Below are 22,371 nucleotides of genomic sequence, written 5' to 3' on the forward strand. Positions count from 1 at the left end.
GTTTGCTAATGTACCACTGAAGGAGATGTCCTCATTAGAGGAGTCGGAGGAAAATTGCATCAACTGCTTCAGATTTATATCCTGAAGAAGGAATAGGGGAAGCAGAACACTCCCTCCTAACAGGTGTAAAAACAGAAAAAGCAGGCAAACAGTACTGAAGAGATTGAATGGTTTTTAAGAGCCCTTGAGTAAAATTATGCCAATCCTAAACTCCCTTTCTTGAAAAAGGGGAAAATAAATGTTTGGTTTTCTGAGTATGCTACTTTGAGAATGTCCAGACCATAGCTTTAGGGTTGAAATCAGTTTTCTTGGTCACCCTGAATGAGCCTCAAAACTCTTCCTTTCAAAAGTGTAGTGGGCACCTCCCATGAACCCACAAACTAATCTGCTTGTCTCCCTTCCTGGCTGATTCAGTGGGACAGTGTTTGGATCTCAAAGGTTCCTGTACTATAGCAGCCTCTGAAGGAGTGCTAGAAAGCTTAACAGAAGCAGACTAATGGTCCAAGGGCTGCAAATGTGCCACAGCAGTAATTCGTCACAGGCCACACAAGAGAAGAGAAAAAGTTATGTACTCACCATAACATTCGATGTATGTATTCCATCTCATCTCACATTCTTACCCGTGGGTTCGGAGCCGAATGTCAGCTCAGACTCTGCCAACTTTTCTAGCTCAAAGTCTTTCTACTGGCTGGGCTAAGATGGTATCCCATGCTGCACTGCTCTCTCTCCCCAGATCTAGTTTGCTGCGAGCCCAGGCACTCATTCTCCATGCATAACACCACCTAAGGAAAGGAAGAACAAACCAACAATGAAGGAAGGCATCAGAATAGCTCTGCTTAGCCTGTCTGCGATCACAATAGACTTCCCCGGAATGTGTGTTGCCACCAGAAAACGTTGGGAAGACACTGCCCACTGCAATACTCGCATGGCCTCGATGCAAAGGGGATAAGACCTGGTTCCTCCCTGTTTGTTCAGATACCACACCACTGACATTGTCTGAGTGGATTGCTATAGTCCAGAGAGGAAGAAAGCTCTGAAGGGCTTGCAACACTAGCAGCACAGCTCTCATCTCCAGGACATTGATATGCAGATGTATCTCATGCTCTTGCCACGTGCCTTAGACTGTCCTGCCTAGATAATGCCCCCCCCACCCCATCTGGGAGGCATACGTGGTCACCATGGCAATCAGGGGCGCAGGAACGAAGGGCTTTCCTGCATTCAGGTCGTCAGTGCGAAGCCACCAACTGAGATCCAGTTTGCACCTGTCCGTGAGTAGAACAGGGTGATAAAGTGGAAGACGGAGACCACTGGGCAAAGAGAAGCCACTGAAGGAGTCTCGTATGTAACCTTGCCAGAGGGACTAACAATCGTTGCAGCCATTGTCCCCAATAGTTGGAGGACCCATCTTGCCTTCACTCTTCTCAGAGGGAGCAAGGCGTGAACTTGTTGTAGGACTCTGATTCTTTACTGTGGTAGGAACACCAGCATGAGTACGGTATCTAGTTCTGCGCCTATAAAAGTGACACGCTGTGAGGGCAACAAGGCAAATTTTTCCCAGTTCAATGTGATGCCCAACTGTTGACTTAGGTTGATAGTAGCGTCTCTGGTCTGAATTAGTAGATGCCTGGTGGTGGCAGTAAGGAGCCAGTCGTCCAGAGATGGAAACACTTGGAATCCCTGATGTCTCAAGTGAGCAGTCACCACCTGCCATGCATTTAGTAAACACATTGGGGGCTGTGGTGAGACCAAAGGGCAGGGCTCGAAACTGAAAATGACTGGCTCCCAGCCGGAAGCGTAGGTGACTTCTGGATGCCCTGTCCATCTTGATGTGGTAGAAAGCATCCCTGAGGTCGATGGAGCACATCCACATTTTCCCAACAATGGGAGAAGAGACTGCAATGTGACCATTCGGAACTTGGCCTTTTGCAAGTAGGTGTTCAATTGGCTGAGATCCAATATGGGTCTCGGGTCCCCTGTCCTTTTCGGCACCAAAAAGGATATGGAGTAAGTCCCTAATCCGATCTGGTCTGAGGGGACATGTTGGATGGCTCCTTTTTCTAGCAGCTTTGAAACTTCTGAAGCTGCGTAACCCCTTTGACTGGGTGGAACATCAGGGATTTTCTTGATTGGAGGGGGATCTGATGAGAAGGGAATGACATATCCTCCGGAAATTATTCGTAGAACCCATTGGTCCTAGGTGATGTCTTGCCAGGCCTCCAAGTATAACAAAATTCGACCCCCGACTGGCTCTGGAAACGCACAATCATGCCTCCCATCAGGAGCAGTGGTAGGGAGAACCACGAAAGGAATCGCAGCCTCCCATCAGGAGCAGTGGTAGGGAGAACCACGAAAGGAATCGCAGTCTCCCGAGTTGCGGGAGCCTCCTTTGCCCGTATGGCGGCATCTACCTGAATAACCACCCCCTCCCCTACCTCTGGAGGGGGGCTCACCTTGTGCAACGGGAAAAAAAACTCTGATTTCTTGAACCACATTTTCCCACCCCTCTGGGCCTTGGGATAAGGCCTAGAGGGAAGGGAAAAACGAACTCCTACAGCAGACAGTTTTTCCCTCCTGCTAGCACCTGGTGATGGTGTCTCACCTTGGTTCCGAACAAAGAGGAAAGGTACAGTTTTGTACCTACCATAAATGTAGATGTTAGAGTGCTAATACAGCTGCAGTCATAACAGATGGGTTCTCCTGCCGTCAGGCGGGTCCTCGGTCGGCCGAATTCCAAAGTCTAGGTCCGGCGTCGGTTGTCGTCGCTTCTTCCCTGACGTCAGTGCGACAGGGGTATAAAAGAACCAGCCGACGCCATTTTCTTCAGGTTTTCTTGCCCCAGATGTCAGGTGCCCCCAGAAGGAAGGCAATGCATAAATTTGTGTAATAAAGCAATGCCATATAATCAAAATACAGTAGTGCAAGCAAATACTTCAGGAATGAATACCCCAATCAGGTTGCATGAGGAGGTGTTAGCCAATAGGCCTGTCCCAAGAGGGGAAGGAGGGAGGGAAACCTGGACTGCAGCTGTATTAGCACTCGAACATCTACATTTATGGTAGGTACAAAACTGTACTATGTTCATCGTGCATACAGCTGCAGTCATAACAGATGGGTAGAATCCCAAAGCTAAGAAAGGGGTGGTAGGCACTAGGTGGAACTAGGAGGAGCCAGAATGCCCTGCAAGACTGCAGTGGCAAAGCCCGCTCTAGATTTGGAGTATAATGGAAGGTGGTAGTGCTTGGAGAAGGTATGCACAGAACTCCAAGTGGCTGCTTCCAAAATATCTTTGGTAGGAACTCCTCTGAGAAAAGCTGCAGAGGTAGCCGTGGCCCTTGTGGAGTGAGATCTGATGCCTGTAGGTACACAGTTTTGCCATGAAAAGAATAGCAAAAACGTATGCAGTGGGCTATCCACTTTGAGATTGTTTGGAAATTGGCTTTCCTTGAGCTCCTATAGCATAGGACACAAAGAGCTGTTCTGATTTTCTGAAAGGCTTTGTTCTGTCCAAATAATAACGCAGTTGTCTGTGGATGCCCAAGGAATGTAGTCATCTCTCCCCTTTGTTTTGAGGATTAGGATAAAAGGTAGGTAAGTGTATAGCCGGATTCAAAGCTACCCTGGATACCACTTTTGGCATACAGGACGGGTTGGTTCGTAAGGAAACTCTGTCCTGATGGAAGATGATAAAAGGCTGCACAGCCATGAGAGCTTGTAGTTCCGATACCCTACGAGCTGAGGTAATAGCCAGAAGGAAAGCTGGTTTCCAGGACAAACATAGCAAATCTGATGAGGCAGCTGGCTCAAAAGGAGGCAAGGTCAGCTTTTCTAGAATGAAATTGAGATCCCAAGCAGGTATTGGTCGTTTCCTTGGGGGTTTTAGATTCTTAGCCCCTCTGAGGAACTGTCTTAAGAGGGGGTGAGAGAATAAGGGTGGATCAGTGTTGTATTCTGCAGAAATGGCTGAGGCATGGATTTTGATGGAGGAGAATGAAAGTCCACTACTTAGCAGCTCAGCTAGATACTGTAATATTTGAGGTAAATTCATTTTTCCAGGATCCTGGCCCTTTTTCTCATTCCAGACACAAAACCGTTTCTATTTTGCGGAGTAAGCTTTTCTAGCAGACGGCCTTCTGGCCTCCAAAATGACATCCTGCACCTCCTTGGAGAGTAGGGTCTGTTGTGATGCTAAGGAATCTTCCATGCGGCTAGACTGAGTGTTTTTAGCTGACTGTGAAGAGTTTTGAAGCTGTGCTGAGTCAGAAGAGACATTAGAGGCAGGGTCCATGGTGGGGAATGCGTCAGGCTCCTCAGGAGTGGGTACCAGTGTTGTCTTGGCCAGTCTGGAGCAATGAGAATCATCTTTGGACTGTCTGCTCTGGTTTTTAATAGAACTTTGGGCAGCAGAGGAAGAGGTGGGAAGGCATAAACTGTCATTGATGCCCAACTGAAAGAGAGCGTCCACTCTCCAGGCCTTTGGATGAAAAATCCTTGAGCAGAATTTTGTCAATTGGTGATTTTTGTGAGAGGCAAAGAGATCTATGTCTGGCCTTCCCCATGCTTGAATTATCTCTGTAAAAACTTGAGGATGCAACTTCCATTCGTGCGGATCTGTCATATTTCTGCTTAGGTTGTCTGCCAGCGTGTTTTCCTTGCCTGGCAAGTACTGTGCTTGTAGTTCGATTTTTAAGTCCAGGGCCATGTTCCAAAGTGACATGGCCAGTCTGCATAGGGGGTATGAATGTGTTCCTCGCTGCTTGTTTATGTACCACATTACTGTGGTGTTGCCCGTCCTTATCAATAGTTGACCTGGTTGCAGAAGATCTTTGAAAGCTATAATAGCATTTATTACTGCTGGCATTTCCTTTTGATTGATGTGAAGGTGCTTTTCTTTTTGGGACCATTTGCCCTGAATGCACTGATCTGTCATGTGCGCCCCCCCAGGCGTAGTCCGAGGTGTCTGTTGTGATGACTTGATTTGCTTGAGGCTTGCTGAATGGGAGACCTGTGTTTGGCATGCTTGAGCCTACCACAGAAATTCCTTTTGAAGACATGGAATTAGTGGTATTATTGTTTCCAAACTGTGGCTGTGTTGAGACCATAGGTTTTTCAGGTACCACTGAAGTTTCCTCATATGCAGATTTGCACATGGTATTAGTAAGATGCAAGATGCCATGAATCCCAGAGCCTGCAGGATTTTCCTTGCAGTCAGCCTGGTGCAATTTGCTAGTGTTCTGAAGTATTGAGTTAGTTGCCCCTGCTTCTCTGGCGTGAGGTAGGCCCATCTGGGTGTTTGCGTCCAAGTTGGCACCCAGGAAAATTATTTTCCGAGAGGGTATTAGCCTTGATTTCTTTTTGTTGACTGTGTATCCCAGAGAATTCAACAACATTATTACATAAGCCAGATGTTTCAGAAGAATGTGCTTGCTGTCCGCTTGGATCAGGCAGTCGTCCACATAGGGGTATATTTGTATCCCTTGAAGTCTGCAGTAGGCAATTACTGATGCCAGGCATTTTGTGAATACTCTGGGGGCAGTAGAAGGGCAATGCAGAGAATTGATAATGGGTTGAACCTGCAAGAAATCTGAGGTATCTTCTGCAATTTTGTCTGATTGGGAAATGCAGGTATGCCTCCTTGAGGTCCAATGTTACCAGCCAAGACTTCTTGCCCAGCATGGGAAAAAGCTGCTGTAGAGTGAGCATCTTGAATCTTGGTACGAGTAGAAATGTGTTTAGGATGGATAGGTCCAAAATAGGTCTCCAATCTTTTCCCTTCCTTGGTACCAGGAATAGTCTGGAATAAAAACCTTGACCTTGTTCGTGCGTAGGTACCTCGAATAGCTTTCATATCTATGAGATCTGAAATTTGTCTTTGTGCCTCTGCCCTTTGATTTTGTGTCAGGTTTGGCATGCCTCTCATTTTTGGAAGGGTGTGAAAATGGAATCTGTAGCCTCTGTTTATAATGTCCAGGATCCATTTGTCTTTTGTGACAATATGCCAATTTTTTGAAAATAATGCCAGTTTTCCGCCTAAGGGTGCTGCCATTTGAGTCTTGCTTGGCATGCAAAGGGGAAAGTCATTGGGCTTGCTTTCTAAATGGTTGCGAGTTATCCTCACCACCTCTGTGTAGGAGCTTGCCATTGTCTGCCTCTAAACGATCCTTGGGATTGCCCTCTGCCCCTCGGGCGCCTGCATCTATCTCTTTCGGGTGTGTCCGTGGCTGGAAAGGACCAGTTTTTGGAAGGCCAATTTCTACTTAAATGTGGGGGTTGTACCTGTAGAAAATCTTTCACTGTTTGCATTGATTTAGCCTTTTCCTCCATTTTCCTTAACACCTCCTCAGCATTAGCACCAAATACATCCTTTTGTAGAGGGGCATCTAGTAATTTAGCTTTGACATGATCTGGTAAGGTTTGTTCCTTGAGCCAAGCATGTCTACGTATGACTTGATCCTGTAACAGCAGCTCTACATGAGGCCTCTAGAGCATCAAAACCAAACTGTAAGGTATGTTTACCCACTTGTTCTGCACTATGCATCAAATCCTGCAACTCCTTCAAGTCTGGTTGTTCAGGTTGTGACATTTTACTTCTCAGTTGTGATAACAAAAACTGTTGGTACTTTAGCATGTGGAACTGACAGTTTAATGCCCTCATGGTTAAGGTGGCCGAGGTATATACTTTCCCCCCCTCCTTTCTAAGGATCTGGAATCTCTCTCGGAAGGTAATGAATTTTTGGCAGTGGAGGCCTTAATTCCCTTGGGGCCCTGTGAGATAGTTTCTGGGTCGGCAGCATGACTTTTGTATAGAAATTGGTGTGAGTCAGGAACCCTGTAGTACCAGTCAGGCTTGACTGGGACTGGAGGTAGAGAATCCGGGTTAAGGCAGGCCTCCGAGTACACATCATCTAGTTATGTCCAAGACAGGAGGTATAGCCAGAGGCCTGTGCTGAGGTAGCAAGAGAAATTCCCTAAGCCTTTTCTTGGAATCTGAATAATCTTGGCCTTCCCAGTGGAAGTGTTTCCTTAAGGTATGCATAGTTTCCCCAAATGAGTAATCCTCTGGGGGGGGGGGGCAGAGGGAATGGACTCCTCTGCATCAGAGTCTTCAAAAGGGGAGTAGTAATGTTCCTGTTCAGAGTGCTCTGATATAATGGAGCCCTGATCAGAGGAGGGGGATTCTTCCTCCACTCTGGGCCTTTTGTCCGGGGGGAAGTTGAGAACCCCTGATAAGAGGAATTAAATCCTCAGCCATTTTTAGCATCTGTTTTTTAGGCATGGGGCCTAGAGATGGGCCCTGTGTAGCTTGTCTCTTAGAATGCATGGCTGCTTTAGACTTAGTGAAAGCCTTGATGGAAAAAGAAGAGGAAGGTCTGAAGACACCTTGAGAGGAGGTAGACCTGTCCACATTTTGAGATTCACCGCCAAGAATGGCTTCGGTATCTGTAGTCGGGGTGTGGGCCGAGGAGCCTGTGAACTCGGGCACAGGAGACACCACCAATGAAGTGTCGTCGGTAGTCAGGGGCTGCGTAGGCGCCTCGCTGAGAACCAGACCACGTGTAGTCGGCTTTGGTGTGGTGTCGGTAGAGGCCACGGACCTCGTGTCGGTCCTTATCTTTGCGCTTTTTAGACAAAACTGGAGTCGGAGTATCCGACGACATAATATAGTTAAATTTTTTGTCAAAATAATGCTGGGCGAACTCCGCCCGACGCTTAATGGTGCGTTTGTTGAATGTAGCACAAAAGCGACTGACCGAGACATTGTGGTCTGGGCCTAAACAAGGAATACAGAGGGAATGGAAATCCTTATGCGGTATTTGCTTCCCACATGAAATACAATTATTAACTTTGTCTGACATCGGTCTGAGGCAAGAAAAGTTTCCCCAACAGGGTACTTAGCTTTCAAGAAGACTTCGGTTGCAAAAATTTTTGTAATTTCAGGAGCTGGCCAACAGGCACTTGCGAACTGCTTCTGCTTCGGGCACTGCGCGGCAAGAAAGACTGAAGAAAATGGCGTCGGCTGGTTCTTTTATTCCCCTGTCGCACTGACGTCAGGGAAGAAGCGACGACAACCGACACCGGACCTAGACTTTGGAATTCGGCCGACCGAGGACCCGCCTGACGGCAGGAGAACCAATCTGTTAAGACTGCAGCTGTATGCACGATGAACATCCTTCAAAAGGGGCGTTGGTAAATGAAGACTTGAAGGCCTCTGCGAAATGACAAAGGCGCATCCAGGCCTGTCTCCTAAGAGCAACTCCTGAACTTGCTGCCCTACTCGCTCCTTCGGCTGCATATGAAAATCAGCCTCAGAGTTTACAATGGAATTGAGGGTAGACAACTGTGCGTTGACCGTCTGGGCCACTGCCTCAGAAACGTTATCCGTGAGAGTATCTCCAAGCTCCTTGAGATCTCTCTGGAGCCGTGTAAAGTGAGATAAATAATTCAGTGACCGTAAGATAAAGGTCGCTGAAGAAAAAGTACGCTTCCTGTACTGGACCATGGTCCTAGACTCCTTGTTAGGGGGGATGGATGGTGGAAGAAGTCTCGGCTAATTCCTTCTGAGTGGCAGCTGCCACCACCATGGCATCCACAGGGACGCCCTTGGACAGAAATTCCTTACCAGGAGCAGCAGCAAAAATTTACTGGGTCTCCTGGGGACTGGTTCCACAGAGTCAGGGGTTTCCCACACCCTTCGACAAACCAAATCCAGAAGCTCGAAGGATGGAGATACCCAGGAGGTGACGGGCTGAGCACCAAAGGCCTTCAGGATGACAGACTCCTCCTCGGAGGGGGCTTTGGATGGCCAGTCACCTCTGTTTCAAAATCGCTAGGATGTCAGACATCCTCAGAGAATGACTTGGGGGACCCCCTCAGATTCCTCGAGGTCGGTGTCTGACGTGAGAGACTCATCCTGAGAATCTATGTGCTTCCTCTTGCACGTCTTCTTTCTGGGTGGCTTCTCAGGCAAAGACTAACAGGCCCTCAGAAATGTGGGGACCACTCATGGGGGGTACCGAGGCCTTGGGGCTCCGCTGTCTAGAGATAGATGGCGATTAGAGACCTGCACCGGTGTAGTAGGGGACAGAATGACCAACCCGCATGACGCCGCTGACCTGACCAGCGCACTCCGCATGGCTTCGAAGGCTACCCCCCCCCCCCCCCCCGAGTCAGAAGAATGACTAGCCTATGAAGCCAAGACAGGAGTCTAACTTCCCCGCACCGAAGCACCGAGAGGGAGGCTAGGAACAGAGGGGTGTTCCGAAGCCTCTCCCTTGGGTCCGACCGAAGAATCCTGAGTCCTGAATCCCATGGATGGCGCAGACTTGGTCGGAGCTGACGTCGGCACTGATAAGCCAGAAGGGGCAGTCAGAAATGACCTAGGGACATCAAATGTAGCCAAGCACTCCGGCTCCGAAAGGTGAGGTGTGCTCGAAGGAAGCATCGAAGCAGGTTGAAGGATGGGCTCAGGAGCAGACTGGGTCGGAGCAGAGAACAATTTTGCCAGAACCGGTGACTGAAGGAGTCTCTGCACCACTCTATCGACGTCCACATCTGATAAGGTCCTGGAGGACAGAGGAGGAGACCGAGACCTCCTCTTCGAAGGGGACCTGCGAGGAAGTGATACTGGCCTAATGCTTGGCAATCGGCTCTGAATAGGTTCCAAGATGATTGGAGCAGACGCCGGTTCCATAACTGATACTTCTTGCAGCCCAGAGGACAATGGAGCAGAGGATGTTACAGCAGACTTTGCTATTTTCTCCGTTGGCTCCGAGGAGACTGATGGAGCCAGAAATCTCTTTAGATTTAGAAGATTTCGTCTTAGAGCTGGAATCAGTTTCCAGACCCTCCTCGAAGGAGGGTTTCAAAAGTCCCTTCAAAATCAATTTATTCTTCCTTTCCTGAACTCTCGGACTAAACGCATGACAGAAACTGCACGACTCCTGGAGATGGACTGCTCCCAGACAATACACACAATGTCCATCGGTAATGGACATTTTATAACTGCACCTAGAGCATTTCTTGAAGCCCGAGGGCTTGTGCTCCTTAGAATCTTCTGACATAGTTAGCCAACAACAAAAGCACCAAAGAAAAATAATCAATGAAAAAAGGACCAACGGTCAGTCACAGGGCGGGAAAAAACTACCACTAACAAAATACCTCAAGATCTCCAATTTAAACGATCCTTAGACACAACACAAGGGGGGGGACTAAAACCTCTAATTTAAATGGTTTTAGACCCTGAAAATTTATGACAAGGAAGCAAGGGGACAGACTAGGTCCTCTCACTGAAACGGGCCTAGCCCGTTGGAAACAGCTAGTGGGATACCACAGAAAAATGATCAAACACACATTTCCACAATACAAAACCAGAACACACAATAGCTATTAAAATAGCTTTTTGTTTGCAACCAATTCTCTAATAATGAAGAAAAAAGGGTACTTAGCCACAGCCAAGAGCGAGACCATGTCCGAGCTACACGAGCGGCAAACGAGACCTGGGGATAGACAGCAGTGCAGCATGGGATACCATCTTGGCCCAGCCAATAGAGACTTCAAGCTAGAAAAGTTGGCAGAGTCGCAGCAGACATTTGGCTCCGAACCCACGGGTAAGAATGTAGGCGAGATCGGACTACATAACATCATACAATTACAGTAACTCATCTCTCAGCTTTTCATTTACCTGAGATGGCAGGTCCTTCAGAGGGGAGGATGATGACATGGCCCCAATGTGTCCTTAAGACATCTGTTCAAGATAGACAAAATCAGTCTAACTTATTCCCAACAGATTTTGTGGTAAGAAAACGGCTAACAGAACATGACGATGTGTAGAGCCCACAAACATCATGGACAGCTAAAGTGGGAGTCTTAATATGGAATTTGTTGCCTGTATCTACACTTCTTCCCTTTCTGAAAGTCCAGGATACTTATTTGAAGACAAAGTGATGAAGCAGACCACAAAGTTACACCTGACGCAAAGCTGACAGTCTGAATATGCATACAATTGTAAGAAAGTTCTATGCCTTGGTGGGTTCATATGTCCCTCACAGTAGCATATATTCTCATGCCAAGGGTGAACATGCAACGCAATGACAGAATCTGAAGCTTTCTAGACTGGACAGATGTAATGATATCCTTTGTAGAATGCTCCATATGTAATGGCTACTGCATCAGTGATCTAGCAAAGAAAGTACAGTTATGTACACTTACCATAAATGTAGATGTTCAAGTATATTCACTGTTGCAGTCATCACCTGTGGGTTATATCCCTGTTGTGGTAGCTCTCGGCTGGCCCAAATCCCAGAGTCAATGCTTGTGCGCCGGCTGCTGTTGCCTGTAGTCTGACGTTAGGTCATCAGTACTATAAAGCAAGGCACCTGTCATTACATCAGTTTTTCTTTTCCCCTGTGGTTCTGATGGGTTAGGGAAGAAAAACTGAAGTGGCCCTGGTGGCTAAGAGCCATTCTGGAAAGCATGTTTCCCTCTAGGGGAAGATGTGAAAAGGGGGTGGAGGGAAACAGACTGCAACAGTGAATACACTCAAACATCTACATTTATGGTTAGTGTACACAACTGTACTATATTCATGTTTCACTGTTGCAGTAATCACCTGTGGGAGGATTCCCAAAGCGGAGGTAACAGGTGGAAGGAAAAATAGAGTCCTAGGTATGGGTCAGGAGGCCCTTCAGAACTGCAGAGGCAAACCCTGCCCTGGACATTGAAGGGAGAGGTAGGTGGCAATGCTTTGTAATGGTATGGACAGAGGTCCAGGTGGCCACTTCCAAAATGTCCCTGGCAGGAACTCCTCTGAGGAAGGCAGTGGAAGTGGAGGTTGCCCTATGGGTTTCCCATGTAGTCTGTAGCAGAAATGGATACAATGTGAAATCCATTTGGAAATGGTTTGTCTGGATATGGGCTTCCCCTCTGCCCCTGCAGCAAAGCTTACAAGAAGCTGGTCAGTTTTTCTGAATGGCTTAGTGCAGTCCAGATAGTAACAGAGTTGTCTGTGCACGTTTAGTGAGTGTTCAATTATTTCTCCCTTGTTTTGAGGGTTGGGAAAGAAGGTGGGAAGGTGTATGGCCTGGTTAAAGGTCACATCAGATACCACCTTGGGCATAAATGAGGGATTAGTCCTCAGGGAGACTATGTCTGCATGGAAAATTATGAAGGGCTCAACAGCCATGAGAGATTGAAGTTCTGAGACCCTTCTGACTGAGGCTATAGCTAGTAGGAAGGCAGCCTTCCAGGAGAGATTTCAATTCTGTTGAAGCGGCAGGTTCGAAAGGAGCAAGGTTAGTTTCTCTAACACAATTCAGGTCCCAGGGAGGAGAAGGTGGTCTTCTGGGAATCCTGATATTAGAAGCCCTTCTGAGGAATTGCTCAACCAAAAGATGCGAGAAGAGGGTGGGTCTGAATCATAATGGGCAGACACGGCCGAGGCATGGATTTTAATAGAGGAAAAGGAGAGGCCACTATTGAGCAACTCTGCTAAGTAATCTAGGATGAGAGGGATGGAAGGTTCTGCCCCCCTTTCGATTGTTTCCAGGAGAACAATCTTTTCCATTTTCCTGCACAAGATTTTCTTGTACTGGGCCTTCCGGCCTCTGTGATGTCCACAACCTGTTTGCTTAACAGTGACTTCTTAAGTTTTTAGTGTGCGAGCCATGCTGAAAGTTTGAGAGTCTAAGTCTGGGTGCAGTACCTTCCCCTCCTCTCCTGGGTCAAGAGGTCTGACCTTAGGGGAAGCAGCTTGGGGAGCTGCAAGGTCAGACTGCATAGTAAGGGGTACCAATGCGGTCTGGGCCAATTTGGACCGATAAGGATGGCCTTTGGTCTCTCCTCTCAATTGGATCAGAACCTTGGGAAGGGGCAGATGAAGGTATGCGTACACAGAGGGAGCTCCAGGTAAAGGTCAAGGCATCCACCTTACATGCTAGGAGGTGAAACTCTCTGGTGCAAAACTTGTGCAGCTGGTGGCTGAGGTGCGATTTGGAGTGGTTGGGTGACTTGGAGAAAGATCTCTGTGGAGCTGCCATGCATGGGGGCCCAGTAAGTTTCTGCTTACGTGGTCTGCCAGTGTGTTGTTGATCCCTGGCAAGTACTGGGCAAATAGGTGTAGGCCCATGGAGGCGGCTATAAGCCAGACTCATGGCCAACCTGCACAGGGAGTAAGATTGGGTGCCCCCATGCTTGTTGACGTACCGCATTACTGTGGTGTTGCCTGTTTTTATAAGGATCACCCCTGGCCTGAGATGGGGTTGGAAGGAAGCCAGAGCATTTTGCACTGCCATCATTTCTTTCTAGTTGATGTACAAGTGACGTTGCTGGGTACACCTGTCTGCTAGGTGAGTGCCCCAAGCTATGTCTGAGGCGTTGGTGGTGATAGTCTGACCAGAAGGGCAGAGGATGAAGGGAAGACCCTTGTTCATGGCACATGCCGCTGCCCACCAGAGAAATTCGTCCCTTATGTAAGGGATCAGTGGGAGAGTGGTCTCTAGGGACTGAGTACCGAGACTCAAGTTTCTTTAAGTACCATTGAATCCTTCTCATGTGAAGCCTGGTGAGAGGGATGCAAGATAGCATGTATCCCAGGGCTTGCAGGAACTTCCTCACAGTGAGGTGACTTCCAGAAGCCAGCTGGGTAGAGGCGCAGGAAATTCGGCTTTTCAGGGAATAAGGCAGCCATTAGGGTTGCTGTGTCTAGCACAGCTCCCAAGAAAACAATTTTCCTGCTGGGGTTTTGCTTTGATTTTTTGCTCATTGATGTTGAACCCTAGGGAATTTAGAGGAGTTTTTTGACAAAGAGAAGATCCTGGAGTAACTTTTCTTTGCAGTTTGCCTGAATGAGGCAGTTGTCCAGGTAACGGTAAATCTGTATATTTCTCTGTCTGCAGAATGCTACAGCCAGGGCCATGCATTTGGTGAATATTCTGGGAGCAGTAGATAAGCCGAAAGGCAGTGCAGAGAACTGAAAGTGCCAACTGCTTGCTCTGAAGCACAGGAATTTTCTGCACGTTTCCCTGATGGGGTTGTGGAGGTAGGCATCTTTTTAGGTCTAGTGTCACCAGCCAGGCATTTTGTGCAAGCATAAGCAGGAGCTGCTGCAAGGTTAGCATTTTGAATCTGGGGACCACCAAGGAGATGCTCAGTTTGGATAGATCCAGGATGGGGTACCAACTGCCCTCTTTTCTGGGAACAAGGAACAGTCTGGAATAAAAACCTTTTCCTGTTTGATCCAGAGGGACAGGTTCTACTGCCCTTGGGATATTACGATTGTTACCTCTTTTAATGCCTCTGCCCACTGATCTGGGGGGAGGTCTGGGTACCCTCTTGGAATTGGGAGTTAGCGGAAGGAGAATCTGTATCCCTGAGAAATGATTTTCAATACCCATTGGTCCTTGGTTATAGAGACCCAATTGTCCTTGAAGAGGGTGAGCCTTCCTTCTAGTTTGAGATGAGTGAAAGGAGGGCAAGGGGGGGGGGAATCATTGTGAGTGCTTACCATATAAGCTTGACTTAGAACTTAAGAGGCAGAAGTGGTCCATTGTTTGCTTCTTTGCTGGCCCTGGGATGGAGGCCTGGATGTCCTGTCCCTGCAGAGCTCATCTTGCCCCTGTCAGCTAGGTACAGGAAAGGACCAGTGTTTTGAGGAAGAATTCCTGTTGAACCTAGGAGGTTGTACTTGAAAGAAATCTGTCTGCATAGATTTTGCTTTGTCTTCCATCTTTTTAAGCACCTGTTCTACTTTGACTCCAAACAAGCAGTCCTTATCCAAGGATGCATCAATTAATTTGACGCAAGGGACAGGTTGTTCCTTCAACCATGCATGTCTCCCAATGACAGATCCTGACACTGCTGCCCTGCTAGAGGTTTCTAGGGCATCATATCCACACTGTAATGAGTGTTTGGCCACTTGACAAGTAGAGTGCAGTAAATCTACTAACTTTCGAATTGGCACAGCCAGGAAAGGTTGAAATCTTTTGCTTTAATAGTTCCAAAGTATGTTGATATTTTAACATATGGAATTGACAGCTGAGTGCTCCGAAAGCTAAGGTTGCAGAGGTGTATACTTTTTTACCCCATCTGTCCAGAGCTTTGGAATCCTTGTCAGATGGAATAGGAATTCTTTGCAGAACTAGCTTAACTCCTTTTGGTCCCTGTGCAATGACCTCTGGGTCTGCAGCAGGATTTCTGTACAGGTATTTGTGAGAATCCGGTACTCTGTAATACCCATCAGGTTTACTGGGAGCAAGTGGGAGGGCATCAGGAGCTAAGCTGGATTCATGGAAAACATCATCCACCACCTCTAAGATAGGGGGATGGCCAAGGGTCTGTGCTAGGGCAGGTCTAGAAACTGTCTTTTCTTAGAGGGAAGTCCTAGGATTCCCAGTGGAAATGTTCCCTGATGGTGTGAAGGGTTTCCCTAAAGGAAAGATCCTCTGGTGGGGAGGCAGAAGGAATGGATTCCTCTGCATCTGAATCCTCATAAGCAGTCAGAGGTTGATGTTCTCTTCAAAGTCTGAATAATCAGACTCCTCAGAATGCTGTTCTGACAGTATTTTAGGAGAAGGGTCTCTTCCTTTTAGAAGCTGTGGCCTGACTACCCCTGATAAGGGAGATAAAATCCTCTGTCATTTGAAGCATTAAAGCTTGGGGTGGTGGAGGAGAAAGATGGTGGCTAGAGGTAGATTTCCTATGAGTAGCCTTGCTTCTAGGCCTAAGAGCATCCATCGGTCTGAGAGAAAGTAGTAGAATGAGAAGTCTTTTTGTCTAGATTTGGTAGTGCGAAAAACCTCCTCGGAAGCTGATGCCTGCGCCATGGCTCTGAACCCAACCAAGGCAGAGACACCCAAAGACTTGGAAGACGAGGAAGATTTCTGCAGCATACCGGACTCTGAAAGGGTGTCGGTAGAGGCCTGCGAAGGTATTGTATCGGGCATCAGGGGCTGCGAAGGCGCCTCAATGAATTCCGGAGAACTGACGACCTGCTTAGCAGTAGAGTCATCGGAAGGCTTAGCCTTGTGTGGTCTGTCTTTTTTCGGAATCTCTACGGATCGTTGGCTGACTGATGCCATTTTGGCATGCACAGACAGAAGACAAATACCTGGCTACAATAAGAGCTCTACGACGAATGGTTCTCGTGTTAAAAAGGGCATAGAACCAGCAACAGGGGACGTCGTGGTCTGGGCCTAAACAAGTGACACAATATGAATGGAAGTCTCTGTATGGGATTTGTTTTCCACAGGCAAGACAATTAACTTTTTCGGACATCGGTTAGTGCCAGACAAAACGATCCCCAAATGGGGTACTTGGCTTTAGATGTTTTCAGCTGCAATTCAAACTCTGGTAGCGACAGACCAGCACACTTGCAAACTGTTTCTGCTACGGGCTCCATGGCAAGAAAGACTGATGTAATGGCATCGGTTGCCTTGCTTTATAGCACTGATGACCTGATGTCAGCAAGTGACAGCAGCAGATGCAGAAAAACACTGACACTGGTATTCGGGCCAGCCAAAGGCTACCACAGCAGGGATAACCCACAGATGATGGCTGCAACAATGAAACACGAAGAACATCAGCTACAAACTAATCTGGAAACCATAAAAAATGTCTGCCTGTAGAATGAGCAGTGTGGATAATCAATGTAAAAGAAAAAGTGTCATCTCCTGGATAACTCCACTGCAAATTCAAAAATCTACACAATTTGCAGAAGAAATTTTAACGCCTTCCTAACCACCACTGGGATGTGTCCGTATATGCATAAATATCCCCCAACCTAATGTTACTATATATCACTTGTACTACTTGAAACAAAAATTAATGTGTAGCACCTTCAGTTATCGTATGCTTAGCTAAAGCACTATGCAGTAATTCTTTCCTTGTACAATTAACATGATCTCTTATACACTCACAAAGTCTATTTGTTTTTCCTACATAGAATTTTGCACATGTAGTGCATTGAGCCAGATATATCACATTTTAGTGTTACAATCAGCTTGCACCTTAAACTGCCAGGTTAGTTTAGTATCCGGGTGTATAAAATATTCTTCCTCATTCCTAAACTGACAAAAATTACAACTACTGCATCTTGTCATGCCTTTCAAAAAAGGCTATTGAATGGTTTTCTTATTGGAATAACATAAAAGTTGCTTCAGTGTGTTCTTATTCACCACTCTCAGATGTAAACCAACTATTTCCACAATATCCTGATCCGTGTGCAAAATATGCCAATTCTTATACAACACATTCCTCATATACTTATCAGAACTATATGGCAAGATCAAAAGCTCCCCTTGTGGATTTTTACTAATGGTCCTATTAGTTGTACTTATTTCAGAAAAATAAGGTCTGACTTTGCCACCCCTTCTTTTCATAGTGGTGCTTATAGCTTTGGACACAGCCATATGTTCATAGCCCCTGCCTACAAACTCTGACTTAAGTGTTTAAGTTCTCCTCCTTTAAAATATCATTAACGGTTAGTCTAGCTACTCTCAACATCTGTCCATGCACTACACTAGTAAAAACATGTTGAGGATGCATACTAGTTCTATGTAGTTCTATGTAAAAACGAAGGACAGTAGCATTCTTTGCGATACAATTCTGTGGTAAAAAGACCTTCACTGTTTACCGAAACCATAACATCTAAAAATTCTATGTTAGTATTAGATATCTTGTGTGTAAAACACAAAAAACTGCTACTACTATTCAGATGTCTTATAAAATTCAGTGAAACCTCACAGCTTCCCCATACAAAAAAAGACATTTACAAAACATCTGTAGAAAATAAGATCTGTACCTATAAATTCTCTATTATATTCCCACTCTGCCATGACCAGATTTGCATAACTATTGGTGCAACTAGTTCCCATCGCCACACCTTCAGTGAAGGTATCAGCATGATAAAGAAATATTTGACAAGGGATGGTGTTTTTGATGAGAAACCTATAGATCTTGTATGTTATTTACTGGAAGTTATTCTAGACCATAACGTGTTCGTATTTGAAGGAGTATACTATTGGCAGCAGAAAGTGTGCTACATATGACTGCCAATACATGCATCAGCAAGGAGTTTGAGGTACATGCTACATCAGTCTTCGGAGGTTATGATTTGTGTACTATTATGTCTTATCTTTGTAGGGTGGCTGTGCAATACACATAATATAACTAAGGTCTGCATTTATAGGAAGTTTGCATTGAGCCAAGAAATATAAAACAGCCAAATTCTTGGTTAGCAACCTCTAAACTGAAATTCCAATGTCTGCAAGTGCAAATGAGTCAGGTCTGAACTACTGCTGTTGTATTTAATGTATGAGACAGCCTAGCTTCACATTTCCTTTTTTACAAGATACTTACCCAAGAAATAAAAGCAAGTTTCAGTAACGGCATTTTAGAATGCAAACTCTATCATAAACTTAAGATTGATGAATGGAAATATAACTGCAGCTAAACTGTTAGGTGAGCATGAAATCCCTTCTGCTGCATAATACTTAGCAGCAATTCAAGTAAGGCAGCATTCTTTATTTCTAAACATACAAATTCTGCAGGTGAAGAGGGAACATGAAAGGAAATGTAGGAAACCTGCTACCTAATCAAGCAGCAGGTAAAGATGCTACACAGCCTTTCCCACAGACTGTATTACTAGCTAATTACACAATTCTTTACTTCTTGCACAATGTATAAAGCATTAATAGAACAGGATTATGAATTCTAGCGTCTCAATTTTGCATACTTTGTATAAATGAAGACTACAGCACTATTTCCCACATTAAACCATCAAAAACAAGACATTCTGATTTAGTAACATTCAGTTTATTTGATTTTTAAACAATGCATCACATTCACAAAAGTAAAGCAATAAGAATACTTGACAAGTTGGATGAAATAGCTGCACTACAGGTAACAAAGGCCCACATAATATAATGTGACAGTTTCAACAAGATATTTTCAGTGCCGGTTTAAGTAACACAAGGTGTGGAGTTCATAGACCAAACGTCTAAGTGTTTGAATGAAGAACACACCACACAACTACTTGCCACACAAGGTGAAAGACCCTGCTACTGTACTGAAAAAAAACTTTTGTGAAGTGTGTTCTACTTGGCAAGAATTAATAGACCATTTTGTCATCAAGAAAAAACACAAATGCTACATTTTAGATCACCTTCACTCAGTGATGAGATGAGTAAGGCTTCCAAAGCAGTGGTTATGACAATAAAAGAGTAAAGCATTTAAAAGAAAAAGTTATGTACTCACCATAACATTCCATCTGAGTAGTTATACTTCATTTTTCTGCAACTCGTGGGTATACGGATCTGTACCGGATTTGAGCGGGCAACTTTTTTTGTCTAGCATCTGCTCCAATCCTCCCCTTACCCATAATGCCCCACATCTCCCACCTTCCCTCAGATAGAGTTTGCTGCAACTAAAACATAAACAACTCAACCCAATAAACCAATCCTGGAAAGACAGGACAAGGTCCGGGGGACGAAGGGAGGGAATGTTGCAGAAAAATGAAGTACAATTACTCAGATGGAACGTTATGGTGAGTACATAACTTCTTTATCTGAAGTAGCTAACTTCATTATATCTGCAACCTGTGGGACAGAGTCCCCAGCTACTCAGAGCCTGGGAGGCCCTTATGGAAGGATATTCCTGAGCACCTCAGAGCCAAAGGATGCTCTACCCCTTGAAATCAGATCTAATATGTAATGGGAAACGAAGGTATGTGAATTGGCAAAGGTTGCTGCTGCACAAATATCATCCAAAGGCACCCTAGACCAAAAGGCAGCAGAAGTCGCCATGGACCTGGTAGAGTGAGCCTTAACAATACCAGGAGGAGATAAAACTTTTGCTTTGTAGCTATGTGAAATACAAAGGGTGATCCATCTGGCCAAAGAAACTTTTGAAATAGCTTTTCCCATAAATGCTTCGGAAAAGGAAACAAACAATTGTTCAGTCTTGAAGAAAGACTTCGTTCTATGAAGATAAAAACGAAGCTGCCTATGAACATCTAACAAATGGAGTTTGTATTCACATTTATTTTGGAAGTTAGGAAAGAAAACGGACAGATTAATGGACTGGTTTATGTTTGCTTCAGATGCCACTTTAGGTAAGAAGGAAGGATTAGTATGGAGTGAGACCATATCCTTATAGAAGGCCAAATACGGAGGCACGGCAGACGGAGCTTGAAGCTCAGAAACCCTCCTAGCAGATGTAATGGCGACTAGGAAAGCGGTCTTCCAGGATAAAAATCCACCAAAGCTGCAGGTTCGAAAGGAGAAGCCACCAATGCCTGTAAATCAAAAGTAAGGTCCCAAGGAGGCACTGAATCCTTGACACGCAGACATAACAGAAAGGTACCTTTAAGAAAAGCCTTACACAGCCTAGAGGAGGCTAAGGCCATTTTGTCTTCACCAACGTGAAAACTGGAAATGGCTGCCAATTGTACTTTCACTGTGGAGGAACTAGCTCCTTGATGAAAGATACCAGACAAAGTCCAACACTGCTGGAACAGGGGCTGTAAAGGGATCTATTTTTCTCTGTGAAGCCCAAATGGAAAAGTGCTTCCATTTACTGCAATAAAGTTTCCTAGTGGAGTCTAAGAGAAGCCACCAGAATGGATTTTACCGGGGATGAAAGACAGAGAGACCTGGCAATTAACGGAACTGAACAACCAGGCTGTCAGCTTGAGGCTGCCCAGATCGGGCGGACATGACCCCGATGGATGGGAGATTACATCTGGGGCAGGGATCCAGAACCCACCTGGGAGCTACGAGATGAGACCAAAGGAATGGCAACCAAACCTAATGAGGCCAGAACAGGACAATGAGGATCACTTTGCACCGCAGTCTGCAAGCTTTCTGAAGAAACTTCGGAATGAGTGGCAATGGTGGATAAGCATACAGAAGCCCAGGGGGCCAAGCATGGACTAGAGCGTCTCTGGGGATTTCCCCTGGTGAGGGAATCAGAGCGAAGAACTCGCTGCACTTTGCACTGGAAGGAGATGCAAAGAGATCGCAGCAAGGCTGACTACATGCAAGGAAGATCTCCTCTGGTACTGTTATCAGAATGGCCAGACTCAATCTGTTCGCTAAAATGTTGGAGCACCCCGGAATGTGCATTGCTATCAGCAACAGACTGGTGGAGATCGCCCATCCCACACTCTCATGGCCTCGTGACAGAGGGTAGGATGTGGTTCCCCCCTGCTTGTTGATATACCAGACAACAGACATGTTGTCTGACTGAATTGCAATCAGAGAGGGAGAACTGTGTGAAAGGCTTCCAACGCTAAAAGCACTGCCCTCATCTCTAGAACATTTATGTCCAACTTGGTCTCTAACTGGGACCATGTGCCTTGGACTGTCCTTCCCAAGCAGCATCCCCCCAACCAGAGTTGGGAGGTGTCCATGGTCACTGTGGCTTGGACTGGAGATGACGCGAAAGGGCATCCTTTTGATATCTCCGGTGAACTTAACCACCAAAGAAGAGATGTCCTACAGACGTGACTGATCTTGATTGGAAATTCCATGGGTAATTCTAGCCAAGACCATTGAACAGCCAGAGTCCATTGAAGAACCCGCATGTGACGGCACGCACAAGGCAGAATCGATATGGTGGCAGCCATGGAGCCCAGAGTCTGGAGAACCTCGCTCACCTTTGAAGACTTGGAGTTCGCTATCTGAGCGATGTGGCACCTGAGGTGTAGGATCCTGTCTGGAATTAAGAATACCTTCATCTGCAAAGTATCTAGCCGTGCCCCAATAAAGTCTAGAACTTGTACTGGTTGCATATGGGATTTGTGAACATGGACTGTAATCCCCAGTAGATCTGCCAATCGAATGAAATAATCTTGGGCCAGACACAATTGATTCTTGTTTGGCGCAGCGAAGAGCCAGTCGTCCAGGTATGGAAACACCTGAATACCCTGAAGCCTCAGGTGAGCCGCTACAACTGCCATTACCTTGTTGAACACCCTGGGGGGGCTGTGGTGAGACCAAAGGGTAGGGCTCTGAACTGTAAATGACTGGCTCCCAGCCGGAAGCGCAGAAACCTCCTGGAGCTTTGTGTATTTTGATGTGGTAGTAAGCATCCTGGAGGTCTAACAAGCACATCCAGTCGCACTCTCTGAGATAAGGTAGAATGGACTGTAGGGTGACCATCCGGAATTCTGTTTGGCTACCAACAGGTTTAATGTTTCCAGGTCTAGAATGGGCCTGCAGTCCCCAGTCTTTTTTGTGTACCAAAAAGAACCTTGCGTAGATGCCTAATCCGGACTAATCGGGGGGGGGGGGCTGTTCGATGGCTCATTTGAGAAGCAGCTTTGAAACCTCTAGAGCTGAGGCCTCCCTGTGAGCCACCCTGGAACATCCAGGAGGTGAT

At 46.2% G+C, this 22,371-nt stretch overlaps 1 protein-coding gene across 3 annotated transcripts in view; it reads right to left on the minus strand.

Moving 5' to 3' along the window:
- The window catches only part of WDR33 (WD repeat domain 33), a gene marked incomplete at its 5' end in the record, with an annotated part of 1,521,229 nt that overhangs the window by 1,035,921 nt on the left and 462,937 nt on the right, over window positions 1-22,371 (minus strand).

This window comes from Protopterus annectens, chromosome 4.part1, assembly GCF_019279795.1.
Source record: "Protopterus annectens isolate FY-2018-M chromosome 4.part1, PAN1.0, whole genome shotgun sequence".
NCBI classification, from domain to species: domain Eukaryota; kingdom Metazoa; phylum Chordata; order Ceratodontiformes; family Protopteridae; genus Protopterus; species Protopterus annectens.